Below are 18,992 nucleotides of genomic sequence, written 5' to 3'. Positions count from 1 at the left end.
TTCGGTGAGCATACGTTATCCGTTTTTGCATTTCAGCATATCCACACGTTCGCATTGAGTAGAGCTACACATTAGGCACTCTAGGTTTTGGAAACGACAACCTGCAAATTTTGACCAAACATCCTACGTGATTATGCACCAGGTGTTTAGGGTTGGGATTTTGGTTCATGGACCTTAGGGAGAGCGACCTATTGGTGATAGTAGGGTCTCCTTCAAGTTTTGTGGTGTTTTGAGACCGTTTGATGGGTATTTGGCTCTTGGAAGCGTTGTAGGAAATCTCCTCTTAAGCACTCTTGAAGGCTATAGCTTAGACATTGGGTAGAGACCTCTATAGGAATTAATCAAGAGTCGGTCAAGTGTAGATTGACACCCTATGCTTGCTTCCACATGCCTTCGGGTTGAGCTTTGTCCTTAGATGAAAAATCTTCTTAGGTGAGTTCTCATTGTGCTGACGTCCGTCGTGGCGTATCCGCCAACATTGGCGCCGCTGTCGGGGACGAAAACCCTAGGTAGGTGACCGCGACTAGTCCTAAGGATAGGGATTCTCTGGCTTGCCAGAGTCTCGTTTTACATTTAGATAGGATTAGAGGGTGGAGGACTCTCTAGGTCTTAGAGGGAGTCTAGGGGCGTGTGTCTGGCCTAATAGGTAGACTTAGATAGTTTTTAGTTTTTAGATGAGCTGTGGTGTAGAGAGTAGGAGTTGGAGTGGTAGAAGCGGTGAAAGGAGAGCTTGAGAGTCCGGAGAGGCCAGGAAGCAACCAAAACACTATTATCACCATTTCACATGATGAGTAGGTTTAGGGTAATTAGGACATCATGATTTATGATCTAGAGCACTTCATGCATGTTATACTTGTTGTTAGGTTCATCACAAGGTTGTAAAGATGCAAAAGTGTGGTTGAAAGTTGAAGTGAAGTTCAAAAGTTGCTGTGAGTGTTTCTGATAGAGCTGTAGACCATCAGGAGCATTTCTGTCAGGAAAAAAAATAAATTTTAAGCCAGGAGACATCCTACACATAGGATGTCTACAGGCTGATCTGGTGGAATTTTTGAAATTTTGAGTTGACCAGTATGTTCGAAAGGTAGGTTTTACCCTATTTTCACCTGGAAAGTGGAAATTTGACCATATCTTGACAGGATAAGGCCAAATAGATAGAAATTGCCAGACATCCTACTTAAATTGTGCGAAGGCATTATTTTAAGACCAAAACCATAGGATGGCTGCATGAGCATGATTTGCATGATATATTGAGTGTTTGAGAAAGGTTTCATCTCAATTGGGTGAGAAAATTGGGTTCTAAGCAGACTTTAGCATTTTTAACTGAAAAGGGCTAGAACAGCTAAAATTGGGGTCTTTTGAAATCCAAACCAAAATCTAAGCATAGCACTGGGTTGCTGACATCAAGGGGAATCTGTGGCTCAAGTCTAGGGTCAAACAGGCCAAAACGACATCCTACACGTAGGATGTGTTTTGTGTGATTTGGCCTTCAAAACCTAATTTTGAGCATACCAAAGTGATCAGGACATCAAGGGGAGTCTATAGTGAAAAATCCAGGCAAAACAGAGCAAGAGACATCCTACGCGTAGGATGTCTACTAGGGCTTAGTGAAGAGAAAATTTGACTAAGGACATACAGTGATGTTCCAATTGACTTGAAGGTTCCAGAACTTCTCTCAAAAGTGAATTTGGACCTTGTCTGACCTTCTGACAGAGCAATGATGGAATTAAGACTTTTCATGTAAATTGACCAACATCCGAGGGAAGTACAGTTCCAGATTATCATACCTAATCCTGAACATTAGAAGTGTATAAAATATAGTAGTAGTTGGGGTTAACCCTCCAGTTATACCAATCATTACTAAGACCACCTCTAGCGGTTAAATGCTTTGATTCGATTGCCGAAATTAAACGCTTGTGTACATGTATATTCGGTGGCAAAGCAAGAAGTTGTGCGGAAACTGATCCTTTGCCACGTGAGTGGTTGGATTGTGTTAAGTTGCATTGCTAAGTTTGATGAATTTAAGATCAAGAAGATATATTTTTTGAAACCAAAAGGTGGCAGGTGATCAGAGTAGCTTAGTGTCCATCGAGGAGAGTGTAACTCAGGCAAGGTTAGATCCACTAGCACTGATTATTGAGGAGGGTAGTGATATTGACACTTCATCAGACATTCCTTCTTCATGATGGGTAGTCAACAGCCAGGAGGTTTCTCTGATGAAGGAACAATACTAGGAGGAAGCACCTCCCTAAATCCTTTGAACGCTTCCAAGTTCACTATAATTTTCTTAGAAGGAACAAACTTGAGGGGAGCCCTAGTTTATTCTGACTATCGAGGACGCAAGTGTATTTGTATTGAAGAAAGACCCGCTTAGAGACTGGAGATAATTCGAGTCTATGATGATGGAGATAGATTTCGAGACAAAAAGGGGAACCACTATCTCATAGTTAGTAACCCTAAGGATTACAATAGATCTGGAGATAACGTGGCAAAAGAAAAAATGGTTTCAAAAACTCAAGCACCGCCTCCAAACATTGATCGACCTGGAGCTCTTTTTATGTATGATAAGGAAACAACCAGGGTCTCAACCTATAATGAGAATGTGGGAATTTACAAGCATGAGAGCGAGGGAATGGTCTCTTACTTTCGTTGCAAATAACCCTACCCAAACGAATTAAGCAAAGACAAGGTTCTTTACTTATTCTCTTATGAAATTTCTATGGGGAAGGATATTGTTTTTGTTGATAGGTACGGGAGAGAATACAAACGTATTCTCCCAGAGGAGGTAAAAAAGGCAACAGTTCCAGAAGCATCAACATATGCCCCCGAAGAAGTGCCAAGGGCCACCTACACCCCTAGCAAGTCGACAAATCCCTTTTTAGAAGATTATGATGCGACCTCACATTCAACCAAAAACAGACATTCAACTACCAAAGCCAACCAGCAACCCATCCATCATTGTAGGCATGGTTTCGACAGAGTGCAACATTAGAACAAGACCAAAACCGAGATGGTTATCAATCCGCATGAGAGCTAAGGGATTTACAAGAACCACCACTCTTTTCACGGTATCAAGGAGAGAGTAAGCCAAAAAGTCAAGGGTCAACAGAGCCTGGAAGACCACCCATAGAGCGAGTTCGAAGGGATGAACCATCTCTTGCAAGAACCGTCAGAAATTACGGCTTAAGAGCACCACTGGGAGAGGACCCCGCCCACTACAGAAGTCCAGACGAGGTATATAGTTTGGGATGAGGAGATCCGATGATGAGATTTGTAGACCATCGTAGAATTAGACCTTCTCAAGTGCAAAAATGGGTAAACAAGAAATACACGGAAAACAGAGATCCTAGGGATCATGTAGTAGCCTTTGTACATGTAATTAGAGCTGAAGAGGTGTTAGACTTCCCTACCCAATTTGCAGGGTTTGGACTAACCCTAGAGGAGGATGCTGGTACTTGGTTTGACTCTCTGGAGTGTAGAGACTTTGAGTCTATGAAGGAGGTGTTTGACGAGTTTATTGAGGAATTCTCACAAAGGGGGATAGCTCATAATACAGTCTCACAAATCCATAGATTCAAACAGAAAGACATGGAATCTATGCAAAAGGGATCCCTATGACTAAAAAGATATGTTAAGTTCTGTCCTGTGGAAGAACTGCCAACTCAGTCCAGACTTATGCTTATTTTTATCCAAGGACTGAGGAATGCAGATCTGCAGAAGGACTTACATGTGAAGAGGAGCACGACGTTAAATGAGTTAACTAAGGAGGCTCTTTACCTTGTAGAAAATTGTGTGGTCTACAAGGAGGGTGAATTCAAGGATCTTGATGACAATTTATCCTCACAACAACGTGGAAGCAAGTCCGCTAAGACGGAACCAAAAGGAGAAGTAGCTGTAAGCCAGGAGCAGCTTGTAGAGGAAGTGCTAAAAAAGATTAACCTGTACGCCAAACGTCAGGCTAAACAGCCCAAGTGGTATGCTATTGAACAAAAATGGACAAACCATGGGATGGAGGAATGTTATTATAAGAAGGGGTATGTGAGAGAACAATCTTATTCTCCCTAGGCTCAAGTAGCATCTCCTCAACTTCCACTGATGCCTAGGTATCAAGCAAGCAATCTACCAGGACCTGTAGATGTAGAAATACCGCAACCAGTGTTGGGCAGCAACCACCCCTACCAGGATTACGACCAGTCGGCATAAGATACACACCAGTAGTAACCGAACCAGAAGAGATGGCTTTGGTGCCTATGCATGCATATTACAAAGATCCCAATGGATATGCTACAAATCCTGTCTATTATCCACTGGAAGAACCCTCAACACCAGAACCATGGAGCATGATAGGAAGTGTAGGACCACCAACGGCTGCACAGGCAACAGGAGAAGGAAGATATAGCTTGGATGAACGAACATTGTTGTTCATAGCCAACGGAGGTATGGGAGGGTAGAGACATGCATACCAACAAAGAGGAGCTCAAGGAACACCTCACCAACCTAAGGGACCCTGCTACAAGTGTGGCGGAGACCATTGGCTAAGAGACTGTCCTCATGATGAAATCATTAGAGTCAACGCATATTTCACCGAGTGTGGAATTACTCATTTGATTCCTGACTACCCTAAGAAGCCGAGCAAAGGAGCAAAAACTACCTTGAACATGCTGGAAGCAGTGCCTTCCAGTGGAGGGTCAGAAAACGAGACAATAATACCTATTCAGGCAATGACACAAGCCCAAGCTCAAAGAACGACGAATGAACCCATAATTGAAGAGCCAAAAACCGATGCCCCAAGTTCATAAATGAAAAATCAGAGAAGCACATGGAAAGCTAGAAAGGCGCGTATGAAATCCAAGAAAGAACGAGAGCAAACGGCTCTATCCGAGAAGTTAAAACACACAAAGGATAGATTAGAGTGGTTAGAGGATCTAGCTCGTCTAAGCTCACACACTGCGGCAACCATAGCACCCAAGGAAATAACAGAAAGCAAAAGTGCAAGATAAGGAGGATCAGTGTTGGCAGAAAAGGTAAATGAGCACTTAGACGCACTTTTAAAAGCTTACGAAGCCAGACTCAAAAACAACCAAACCCAAGAGCAAAGATAGATGACTTATCCATATGCTGAAATAGAAAATCAAATATTGGAAATGTGTCAAAGATGATTGAAACAGCTCAATCCTTGATAGAAAACCCGCTTCGTAAACCTGCAAGTTGGCATGAAGTACCAGCTCCAACCCCTATCAAACCAACTTTGGAGAAACAAGTCAAAATAAAGGAGAGACTCACGAATTCCTCTGAGCCTAGGAGAGAACCTATCATGTGCCAAATACAACAGATGAGACAAGTGATGGTTTTCAACCGAAAACATTGGTAGAAATGGGTAAGGATTGTAATGGTCTAGATGATCTGTGGAAGTAAATCCGTGATGCCACCGAAGCTAACTGGGTGAGTTACCACATGAATAGTACGAGAAAAGAGAAAAATGAGATCTTACCTTCTATTGAAGAATTGGAGGCAAGATCACAAATGAACTTTGATATGCATTCACAAGGGGGAGACCAAGGATCAATTAGTTCGGGGCACAGCCAACCAGACTCGCTAAAAACTCTACCTTCTTACCTAGGATAGTATGAAGCCAAGTCTGAGGTGAGAGAAATCCCATCCCAAAGACTTTCTTCTAACAGAGTGATGGATTCACAAGGGTTGATTGAGTTATTGTCCACCCCTGTGGCATACACAATCACATTAGCCGAACTCCTAAGACTAAGGCCAAACATGTGGACCACAGTAGGCAAATGCTTAGAAAAATATGGAGTGAAAGACCCCACCTCAAAGCTTCAAGAAGGGATCAGAGAATTGGACAAGCCTCAACTAAACACTAGGCTAGTACCTTTAAACAAGGTTGGAGAATATTGGGAAGGAGAAGATGGAAACAACACGCTACTAGTAGAATTCCAAGGAGTAGTTTCCAAAGCTATTCTTGACAGTGGAGCAGAAGTCGCTATAGACACCAAGGAAATATGGAAAAAATGGGGAAAACCGGCTTTGAGGGCTACCAGAATGAAATTGCAATTGGCAAATGGGTTCATGGAGAAGCCTCTAGGACTCTTAGAAAAAGTAATAGTCACCTCGTACAGAATCAAGTATGAGCATACATTTGCAATAGTCGATTTCGACAAAAAGAACAATTACGAGATCATCTTGGGAAGACCATTCATGAGACAATTAAAGATGGTCCAGGATTGGGGTTACGACCACATATACCTCAAACATGGCAAGACTACAACTAAATTACACCTGAAAGACCATAGTTACAAAGATGTGAACCAGACACCGGTGGAAGAGTTTGATTCAACTACATTGGCAGGGTCGGAACTCCCAGCATGGTTAGGGAAACAAAAAGAGCTATGGATGTGTGGAGCTTCACATTGTAGGAGCTTAAAAAGAGAGGAATGCGTCTTAGAAAGAGCTATTGAGGACAAGGATTACATTCCGGAACCTTTTTGTGAAGATTCCTTAGAACCTTTGGAATGGGAACACATACTAGCAACGTCGGATGTCTGTATCATTACAGATAGCCCAACGACAAAATTTTGCAATAATAATGTCTATGATGTTCTACCCTATTACATGGTAAGCCTTATACCAGGAGGAGTTGAGATTGTAGAACCACCAGAACTAGAAGAGTTTTATAACTCCTCTGAGCATCTGGAGGTAGATAAAGATGCAGATAACGAGTGTTCAGACAGCTACAGCAAGCGTGGGGAGAAAACAACGAATATCAAGTTTTATGATTTTGCCAATCAGCATCCTAGACGCCAAGAATGCTATAGGAAAAAACGAGCACAAAACAAAATGAGAGAGAACCTGAAGCTCAAGATAAAAGGTAAAACTCGCTATCTAATGCTTGTCAAAGTAGAGGATTGTGTAAAAGACCAAATATCAGGAAGATTTTCGAGAGTGCAAAGGGAACGTACGCAAGAGAAAATAAAACAAGTACGGAAAGCAAAAACAGAAACAAAATCAAAAAAATCTCAAAAATCAAAACAAGAAACAACAAAAGACCCAGAGTGGACCAAATTGGAGCGTAAAAATAAATATCAAGAACTAAAACGGTCATTACGAGAGGTATGGACGAATGAGGAAGAAAGTGATGGTAAGGAGGAGTCATAAAAAGAAAACATGAACGTACCATCATACTATCAGAAATTCACTATCCAAGACAAAAAAATCATAATGACACCACTAGTTAGGGAAAGAATAAACCAAGAATCTTACGATGGGTGGGAAAATGCAAAACGGATAGACCTCGCTGAACCAGGTGAAAAGCCTCAGCCGGTCTATATCGCAACTGATTTAGAGCCTGAAGAAGAAGAACAGTTAACACAACTTCTCAAGAATTATAAAGATGTGTTAGCATGGTCCTACAAAGACCTCAAAGGAGTTGATCCATCGATATGCCAGCATACAATTCCTTTGAAATCAGATGCCAAACCTAGCAAACAGCGTCCTTATACATATAATGACACATTTTCTAAACGAATCAAAGAGGAGATTGACAAGCTGATGGATGCTGAATTCATCTATGAAATCGAGCATACAGATTGGGTGTCACCCATTATGGTTGTCCCCAAAAAGAACGGAAAGTTGCGAGTGTATGTGAACCTCAAAAAGGTAAATGCAGCCACCATAAGGGATAATTATCCCTTGCCGATCACAGAAGATGTACTTGAGAGCGTGGTCGAGAAACGAGCTTATTCCTTTCTAGATGGGTTTTCAGGATATAACCAACTGGAAATTGCAGTAGAGGATCAACACAAAACAGCATTTGCCACAGAATGTGGAATCTATGCGTATAGAGTTATGCCTTTTGGCTTAACTAATGCCCCAACTACCTTTCAAAGGTTAATGACTCATGCCTTCAAAGAATACCTGAGAATATTCTTAGAAATATACACAGATGATCTTTGTGTACACTCTCTTCTACGAGAGGAACATATTGACCACTTACAAAAGGTATTTGAGAAGTGCAGAACATATCGAATCTGTCTTAACCCTGAAAATTACATTTTTATGGTTAGGCAAGGCCGCATCTTAGGACATATTGTCTCAAGAAATGGCATAACCACTGACATAGACAAAATCAAAGTCATAGTAGACTTACCCAGGCCTATTAATGCAAAACAAGTGTAATCCTTCATGGGACACTGCGGATATTATCGAAGATTCATATATATGTATGCAGTCATCGCACAACCTCTGTATCGTTTGTTGGTAAGTTTCGACCGGACCGAGGAGTGTGAAACTTCAATACAAAAGCTAAAGGAAAACCTTGTATCAACACCTGTACTTAAAGCACCAGATTGGGAAAAGATATTCCATGTTCACATTGATGCATCTGCATATGCAATCGGGAGTACTCTCGCTCAACCTGGAGACGGAACAATGGATTTTCCAGTTTGTTATGCAAGCTGACAGCTAAATAGTGCAAAAAAGAACTAAAAAACCATTGAAAGAGAAGGGTTAGGAATGATTTATGCTGTAAAGAAATTTTGGCATTATTTGCTCGTAAACAAATTTGTGTTCTTCACAGATCATCAAGCTCTTTTGTATCTGATAAATAAACCATGCAATATCGGGAGAATTGTACAGTGGTTTATTATATTTCTAGAGTTTGACTTCACAATGGTGGTCAAAAAGGGTAAAACTCATCTACGGACGGATCATCTTTCAAGGCTACAAAACGGGGAAGCTCCTGAAGGAGTAGATGATGACATACCTGACGCGTATCTTTTCAATTTTGAAATGATACCCAAAATGGTCTCAAGAAATTGTTAATATTCTTTCCTTTGGAGATAGATTTGATAACAAGGAGGACAGATCCAAACAGCAAACTATTTGATAAACAAAAAACTTTCAGTTGATTGCAGGATGACTATATCATCTAGGCACGGACCAAATTCTACGATTATGTATAAATCCAGAGGAATTCGCGTGTTATCTTGAAGAAGCACACGCCCAGGATTGTGCATTTCATTGTTCAAAAATGAAAACACACCAGAGACTAGAACAATTAGGAGTTTATTGGCCAACTATGTATGCTGACACACATGCTTATGTTCACAATTGTACTATATGTAGTGCCAAACGACCAGTGGATCACGCGACATTGTTTCAGGTAAACATTGCACCCACATGGAGTCAATATATCATTGATTTATTAACCACAAGGAAGTTTCCTGAAAACATAACAAGAGAACGGAAAAGAGCTATAGAGCAGGAGGCTCGCGACTATAATTTAATTGGGAACCAACTCTATAAGCGAGGAAAGGACAATCAACTTAGATTCTGCTGATTCTAGAACACGCACATGGAGGAATAAGTGGAGTCCATTTTTCAGGTGATAAGACGGCAAAAATTGTCTTAACCGCAGGAATATGTTGGCCTACATTGCATATGGATGCTGAGGAGTTTGTAAAGCGTTGTGACGCATGTCAGCGCACCAAAATGCCGATAAAGAGAGATGAGATGCCAGTACGTCCAATGATGGGAGCAAGGGAATTTTCCAAATGGGGCATTGATTTTGTGGGGCCTATTTCATCCCCTGCATATCGCACCAATATCCAATATATCATTGTGGCTACGGACTATCTCACAAAATGGACGAAAGCCAAGGCAACACAAAAGGCAGATGCAAGAACCACTGCACAATTTTTGTATGAGAATGTCTTTGTACGATACGGATTACCAATAGAAATTGTCAGTGATCGAGGAACACATTTTCTTAATGAAGTCATTGAATATGTGCTAGAGGAATTCATGGTCATACATAGAAAATATGCTCCATATCATCCACAGGCAAATGGACAAGCTAAGGCCACAAATAAAACACTATGCATTGTTCCGACTAAAATTTTATCAGAGTCAAGGACAGTCTGGGATCAGCAACTACACTCAACACTATGGGCATACAAGGTAGCTTACAAAACATCAATAAGAACAACACCGTACAACATGGTGTTTGGTCTAAACGCTATATTACCCACAGAGTTTTTAATTCAAACTCTACGAGTAGCAAAACGCTTAGAATGGACATGGCATGAGCTCTCTTCAAGAGTGGATGATCTTGAAAAGCTATATGAACTTTGCTTGAGAGCTGTAGCTTCGATCTATGCTAAAAACAGAAGACAAAAAGAGTTTTTTGACAAGCATGTGTGCACGAAAGAGTTCAAAACAGGTGATTATGTACTTGTTTATACCTTGAAGCAACATGCCAAGAAACTTAAAAAGCGAGGGATTGGACCCTTTGTGATTAGTGACTTATCACAAAGTGGAGCTGTTAAGCTTGCTACATTATCAGGTGAAGAAATGTCAAATTGGATTAGTGGTTGTCGATTAAAGAAATATCATTTACCACTAACACAGGATATGCTTCAACAAATCATCAAGAAAAAAAACGGATGAAGGAGAAACAGAGGGTACGAGAAGAGGCCCAAGCAGAAGCAAAAGAACGCATTGCAAAAATAAGACTTCTACGACAACAACAACAATGTGGATCACCTTTGTGAATCAATGCCATTCGACTAAACAATTTTGATGAAGACACAGTGGAGCCAATAATTGCAGTCAAAGTGGGTAGCAATCAAGTTGAATCGACGGCATTGCTTGATTCTGGAGCTCAAGCAAATTTGATCTCTTATAGATTATACAAACAGCTCAAGGTCAAAGGTCAACTACATCCTACTCCGCAAGTGCTGGAAAGTAGTACATCACATTCACTGAAAACATTGGGCTGGACTATATTGCATGTACAAGTACATCAATATATTTACCCACACAAGTTTTATGTGGTTGAGGATGAAAGCACACAACACTCCATGTTGTTGGAACAACCTTGGCAAAAAGAGTATAACGTGCAGATAGATTGGAATGCGGATGCAGTCAAAATTCAGCATGTACAAGAACAACAGGTGATAGCCTTTGCTCAGCAACCCCGGAAGAATCAGCTAGCAACAACACAATCACTAGAGAAAGAACCAAAAGGATGGGTGCCACTAAAGAACAACACGATGCACAAGGCGAACAAACAGGGAACTGCCAACCATGTTCATTACAAACATACAACAACACTGACTGCAGTGAAAAGATCAAGTTTAGAAACACGGGAAAAACAAGTATGGGTGCCGAAGAATAGAGGTGACATGGCAACCAAACCACAACACAACAACATGAGTCAAAAGGAGAAAAGAGTTCAACCAAAAAACAAGGGAATAAAGCAGATATGGATCCCAAAGAAAATTCTCACCAACAACTTAAGTGCGACTCGTGTTTGGATCCCGAAACCGAAGCAACAGGAACTCTCTTCAATACAAGCAACATCGGAATGCAGATACACACAACATATGAAACCGACAAACCGATATATGTGGGTTCCAATCAGCAGCAAAACAATGACAACCGCGAAAGTAGCAATAAGCCTACAAAAACCTCCAAGACAAAGCTACAAATGGAAAGCAAAAGAGACAAAGTCTATGGCCAATTCCACCACGAAAATTCTCTCCAAGGAGACGACTACGGCCATATCGATTGTCGCGGCAAACCAAGCGACTTTTGCAAGAAAGATGATCAAACAGAGAGCGGTAGAGTTACAACTTTTACTTTCAAAGAAAATCTCCTGACCAACTCAACAACAAACAGGAAACCTCGACGGCGAATGCCAATAAGCATCTTGCTTATAACCTTCTGTTGCACAGCATTAATTTTTCCATGCATTGACCGAGTATGCATCATGTAGGGCCACATTACACAGCCAAGCATTAGCACGATTTTTTTAAACCAGGCACGGCACATACAGCGAGGCGATACCTTGTTGTCCGGGAGGACTCCGGCTAGGAGGGGGAGGCATTCTCAAATGCGGACCCAATGGTAGAAAGAGCAACAAAGGGCATGTTTTTCGACTATTTTTAAGGGTTGTCGTTTGATTGCAAAATTTTCTGGACTAACCCAAGTACATATACCCTTATATAGCATGAATCTACAAGTATATGGGGCCAAACACCAAATCAAGCCCCTAGGTGTGTGTATATAAGTAAAAATAGCCATTTTGCGGGCAAAAAATAGGTAAAACAGAGAAATCCGGCCAAAAAAATTACATGTGAGTGTATATAATGTTTTGCGGTGATGTTTTTGGTTTATTATGATTTTTGGAGATTTTTTGGGTTTAATTTGCTATTTGCCTTTTAATTTTACTAATTATGGCAAAAAAACTTCAAAATAACAAAAAGCAGGTGAAAAACGGTCATAATGAAAAACAAAAAATATTGGGATGATCAATGACTGTAGGAAAACCTATGGTACAATGGGGGTGCAATTATATAAATGGAGCGGAAAGCATGTTTTGGCCAGATTTTGATCGAAACGTCAAATTTCTCGGAAACTGGGCAAATGGAGTCCAAATCAAGAAATGTTTGAGCATAAACCGCATCTCGCAAGAAGTTGGGAGCATGTCAAATTTTATGGAAAGTGGTTCGGGGACCCCTATTATAAGAAATTTTCAATTCATTTTAAGCTCATTTCTACTATTGACTTTTGAGAGAGAGCTCCTACTACCTAGAGCGAACGGGACTTCTAGCAGCTTCTATGATGTGCACGACCACCCAGGCTCCAGACATGACAGGTAGCCTCACCACCTTGAGCTTTTCGCGCATGTTTGTTGTTTTGTCACGAAAACTAGCGTAGGATTCACACGAGAAGAGGGCAGTAGAGACCTACAAGTAGAAGTGACCACCTAACGGCTAACCCAAAAGCAATGAGACTTCATTGGCTGCTTACCCCATCGGGAAAAACCCTAATTCCTAGAGCCCCGCAAGAGGCCACCAAATGGGAAATCAGCGGAAAGGTGCCCAAATGCTACCAAAACTCATGGGTAGGAGCATCTCGACATGCTCGACAAGTCCATATAGACCACATGGCCATACGGATACCAGAAGAGGCACTAAACTTCAGAAACGACATCAGACACACAAAGCGGCAAATAGCTATCGCGGCCAAACCGCAGGTCCATTTGCCACCAAACTTCACGAGCGGCTTTCCTAAACCATCAACAACCAAATCCTACGGTGGTAGACCACCACAAATCATCGATGACATGTAAACTTAACCACGCATGCTTCAAGAGTGACAAAGGATCCCCAAGGGACCGTGAAGCTATGGAGACCAACATCAAGAAATTTCATCACCGAAAAGCACTCCAAAAGTAAGAAAACGGCTCAGAGGCTTTGAAATCCACACAGGGAGTTTCTTTCTATCAACTTTTTTTTGTTGAAATAATGCTTAAAAGGGACTCAGGGGGCCTCAGGGCAGGCACCAATAGTACTTCCAAAAAAAAAATCGTCAGGAGACATCCTACGCATAGGATGTCTCAAGGCCAAATCTGGGCACCAAACCTAACATTTCTCATCACACATCGCTTCTGAATAGCCTGTACAAGCTAGCCATCAAGTTTCATCACATTTGGACAAAAATTGACCTCATATGCACCAAAACATGCAAAGTCAGGGCATAGAGGCAATAATGGGCCACGGACCTACCAAAACTTGTCCAAATCAAATGAAACTTGCACAATATACTCATGAGCACATTGCCAAGCTATCTGTGTGGTCATATGTGAAAAATTATGAAATAGACATCCTACGCGTAGGATATCTAAATGACCAAATTGGCCCCCAGCTGATATTTTTCAGTTTGAGATCTCTTTATGACACTTTTATAAGCCCATATATCAAGTTTCAAGCCATTCCCATCACATTTGGCCCCTAACACCTCCAAGATACACTTTTTGAGCCCAAAAATACTACACATGCTCTTACCAACACCAATTCTTGTCCAAATCAAAATCCAAGAGCAGGGCTATGTTCCACATGCCAAGAGCTACCCCCATAACCAATTTCAAGCCATTTTGATGAAAAAGACATCCTACCACTTTTGAACTTAATGAAAAAAACCTTTGTCATTTCAAAAAGAAGTATTGTCTATGAGTGAGCGTACTGTGTACGAGAGAGAGTGAGAGATTCATCTTGACGCTACGCGCACACCGGTGGTCAAAATCTAGTGCGGAGAAGTGTATCATGTTGTTCCTGACGAGAGCTACACGCAGATACCTACATTGCGGGTGTACGGTCTGGTTTTGCGAGCTCAACCTACGAGCTTCATTTGGTGATTTGGTGAGCATACATTATCCGTTTTTGCATTTCAGCATATCCACGCGCTCGCATTGAGTAGAGCTACACATTAGGCACTTTAGTTTTTGGAAACGACGACCTCTAAATTTCAACCAGACATCCTACGTGATTTTGCACCATGTGTTTAGGGTTGGGATTTTGGTTCATGGACCTTAGGGAGAGCAACTTATTGGTGATAGTAGGGTCTCCTTCAAGTTCTGTGGCATTTCAAGACCGTTTGAAGGGTATTTGGCTCTTGGAAGCGTTGTAGGAAATCTCCTCTTAAGCACTCCTGAAGGTTGTAGCTTAGACATTGGGTAGAGACCTCTATAGGAATTAGTCAAGAGTTTCTCGAGTGTAGATTGGCACCCTATGCTTGCTTCCACGCGCCTGCGGGTCGAGCTTCGTCCTTAGCTGACAAATCTTGTTAGGTGAGTTCTCGCTGTGCTGACTTCCGTCGCGGCGTATCTGCCAACACCCTTTCACTTTGTGTGTGTGTGTGTGTGTGTGTGTGTGAGAGAGAGAGAGAGAGAGAGAGAGAGAGAGAGAGAGAGAGAGAGAGAGAGTGTTAGCAACAAGCTAACACGGACATCATTTTTTGGAACTCTCTTTGTAAAACATTTATTATTTTGATAAATCGGGAATATTGTAACTCCTATTTTCTCGGATAAACTTTTTAATTAATGAGCCAGGGCTACAAGCTTCCAGATTGTATCAACCAGTCATCACCCAGATTTGGTAGAACTCCAAATTATTAGTTTTGACCACCCAAAAACCTTGGCTAAGGTATAAAAGCCAATTTTTGTAGGTTTTTTACAAGTTTTTTGGATAAGAAATACACAGCGTGAGCTAACAACGCTCACTTCTCTCCTTCTCACGCTTCCTACTCCCTCTCTGATTGTCACATTGCGATTGCTTTTGTTGCATTGCAATCACAGGTAAGATCTCTACGCATTGATGTAATCTATTCTTAGTATTTCGTAGCTTTTGGCATCATCGATCCGCGGCATAATTTCATGATAACTAGGAATTTACACTTTAAAATAAAAAAACTAAGCATAGGAGAGGTATTGGGACATCATTGCTAAGCATTTAGATGCATTCTAGGTCAAAAAGGACTAGGTCAAAATCCACTGCTGTTAATAATCGCGATTTTGAAACTTGACCTAAAGTGGTGTTTGAGACCATAAGCATATGCGCTTAGGTCTTGTAAACTTATCCTAGAAGTTTCATTACGTTTGGATGTCATTTGATGCTGTAACGGATGTGATTTGCTTGCCGATGAGCGATTAGCTTTTGGTGATTTGAGTCACTTGAGTGTAGCTTGAGTTAGATGCGAGTTATTAGTTGTTTTTCAAGAGATTGACAACCTCTTGTAGCCTCTATGCACTAGTCGAGTCACCTTCGTCCCATGGTTTGGCAAATTTTAATTGTGGTTCTTGCTAATATTGTAATAAGATAGGATAGTGAGGTTAGACATGCGTCCCATATTTGGTACCATTGTCGGGGATCGAAGAGACCTAAATTAGGAAAAAACACGAGCATCTTGTGTAGTTATCCATCAACTTCCTCTAGGTTCGCTTAGAGTTCAAAACTTTCTTTTAGAGACCGCATAGCTTAAGATTGTCATCTTTTGTTGTGTAGAGGTAGCTTGGAAGTAATTGTACTTGTCTAGTGCCTTTAGGATTGTAGGATTGTAGATTTAGATTAGGATTTGGGTAATGATTGGTAGACAAGACAAGTCTTAAGATCAAGGCTCTGAAAAACATTAAAAAAACACAAGAAAATGAGTGTTTCTGGACACTTTTCAGAACCCCATTGCATGAAAATCTAGGAGTAGGGTAAGTAGGATCCGAGGTGGATTTTAGAACATTGCTCTCTGAGAAAGAATCAAGTGTGAGTTGTTATTGGAAGCTGCAGAATTTCAAGTCTACGACTAGAAATAGCTCGAAAAGACTCGAATCCACTCAAACCGACTGGAGAGTAAGCCTAAGAGTTGTTTGAACCAATTGGTAAGCTTAAAGAAACTTCGAGGTAAAAATTTCAAGAGCTGGTCAAAACTCAGATTATTTACGTTTTCTTGACATTTTAGGCCAAATTAAGTTTTGACTTGATTCATAGGCTTAAAATAGCTCATGTAAAGACTGTCTTTGAGAAAATTGCAAAAAAGTGCTCATTTCCAGCCTAAAGTTAATAATCACGATTATTAACTTTCTGCTCTAAATTGGCCAAGGTTCATACCATTGACTCATTGCATGTGTACAAACAAATTTTGTAAAGGCCCAAGAGATTTGGATCACTAAACTGGGTAAAAGCTAAAGTTTGTACTGACTTTTTGAATCTTGAGTATAAGTTGGGAAAAAATTTATCCAAACTTGTTGAAATTTGATTCATAGGCTTATGTTGATGTGATAAACATGTGTACATGCTCAGTTGACCAAAAATTTGTCAGAAGTAAATAATCACGATTATTTACATCTACCATATTTCTTAACTTTTTTGACCAAATCAGCATACCACTAGTTTCACCATGTTGTAATAAGCCCACAAACCAAATTTGGTAAGACTTGGATCACTGGATTGAAAATTGTGACTAAAATTGTAAAGTTAGTCTCCGAACAGATAACTGATGACCATTTGACCAAAAATTATCCAAACTTGATGAAAATTGGCTAGTGACCTTATCTAAAGATGCTTAACAGATCTGTGTCAAAGCTGGCGCAAAAACTTGCAATAATATAGCTGGAGTAAATAATCGCGATTATTTACGTCTGCTTTAAAACTTGATGATTTTGCAAATTTGAGTATACCACAAGGTCAAGAACATCAAGTAGACCTCACAAATCCATTTTGGTGAAATTTGGATCCCAAAAGTGAGACTTAAGCCAAATTCTTGAAATCAGAGTCTACGGACACCAAACAGTTGATAAATTTGATCAGATTTGTCTCAACTTGTTGAAACTTGTCTAAGGACTCTAACAAGTTGTATACTTTCCAAACCAATCAAAAAAGTATCAAAAACTGACGATTATTTACTTCTGCTATCCAGAGACATCATTTTTTACTTTTGAACCTATATAGTGATAGGCCAACATAATATAAAGCCGCAGCGAAATTTTAGGTTCAATCGGATCAAAATTGATACATGTACACTTAGATTTCAGATTGCATATCAAACCTTTGATTTTTGCTAAAGTCGAATTTGCAAGTCAAAATTTTTACTCTCATAGCTCAATTTGAAATGATACACAGAGACCAATTACAAGAGTTAGCAAAATTTCTACTATCTTTATAGAAGAATAGCTAAGTTGATCAAATTTGTACAGGAATCAGGTTGCAGACGAAGAATCAGTGGCTTGACAGAAAGTTGCAATTGAATCAAGTGGAAATTGACGACAAGTCAATCCAAAGATGAGTACTCTATCCAGGGCTTAGATCTGGTCGTGTACTAGGAAATCAGGGCATATTCGAAGAAACCTCCAGTAGAGTATCTACCAAAGAAAGCGTGAATCAAGGCAATTCCTTGCACACAATTCCTGAAGAAGTCTCAGACACTTTTTCAAATTCAACATCCAAAATGTCTTCTTACTCGACTCACTCGAAAACCGGAACGACAGTGCGCTATAAGCATATACTATCCTTTTACAAGACTAACCGTCATGGAGCCCAGGTTTAATTGGCCATAATGAGGAGTATGCTATTCGAATTGATGACCATGGTATTGACTTTGAAGAAGAGGTTAGGGCAAACAAACAAGGAAAAATGTACATGGATCAAAACGGAACTCAGTATTTACAAGTCAAAAACCTTGACGTGATAGACAAATGGGGGTTAGAAGTAAACACCATAATCCCAGATATGTCAGCAAAAGAAGGACCACCAATTTTAGAATTCAAGGGATACGATCAAGTAGACTTGAAGCCTTTGAAACGGCTTAATACAGATAATCCTCGGAGTGGAGTCTATTGTTGGAAAGATAGAAACATAAAAGATCTTTTGTGGACTTCTCATGCCAAACCAGTACAATTAACGGTGATGAATATCATCTGTATCTTCAAGATCAAAGATAAGGGATCAACAGACCTAGCAACCTATCTGTTTAGGGATTGTTATAGAAACAACTTTGTTATGATGACTCCTGAGGAGGTAGAACAAACCAAATACCAAGGGTATTCCATACGGGATTGGATATTGGGGCAAGGACCAGAAACAATTCCAAGATGAACACCGTGAGAGATCATCTGAGAGTAATGTGAAGAAACCAGAAACCACCTCATCACATAGAAAACCGAGTGACACTAAGGCCAGCCCATGGCTACATGATTCACTATTTCCAACAGACCGGTTTGAAGGACTCGAAAACAGCACCAACTCCCAGAAGACTTGGAGTTGAACAAAACAGCCGTGTTTGACTAGCTGATTTTCAGAAGTGGGTTAGAAAATACAGTGGATCAGGGGATCCATACGACCACTTAGCAAGCTTTAAGCAAGTGCTAAGAGTAGATCGTATATTCGATTTCCATACTTAATTCGAGGGGTTTGGAATGACAATACAAGGAAAAGCATTGACATGGTTCCAAAACATTCCACCAAGGTCAATTATGGACTTGAACACATTAGCTCAAGGATTTGTAGATGCTTATTTCAAAACGGGGGTCAAATATAATACGGTAGCTCAAATCTACATCTTTAACACTAGGTTGGTAATGGGACACTTTTATGTCCTGTTAAGTGACCATTTTCCTTGAATTATGTCAAGAGTTTCAAAATGGATTTTGA

The sequence above is a fragment of the Adiantum capillus-veneris genome, chromosome 3 (genome assembly GCF_014529385.1).
Source record: "Adiantum capillus-veneris isolate H3 chromosome 3, ASM1452938v2, whole genome shotgun sequence".
Taxonomy (NCBI): domain Eukaryota; kingdom Viridiplantae; phylum Streptophyta; class Polypodiopsida; order Polypodiales; family Pteridaceae; genus Adiantum; species Adiantum capillus-veneris.
Note: the sequence above shows the minus strand (reverse complement) of the source record.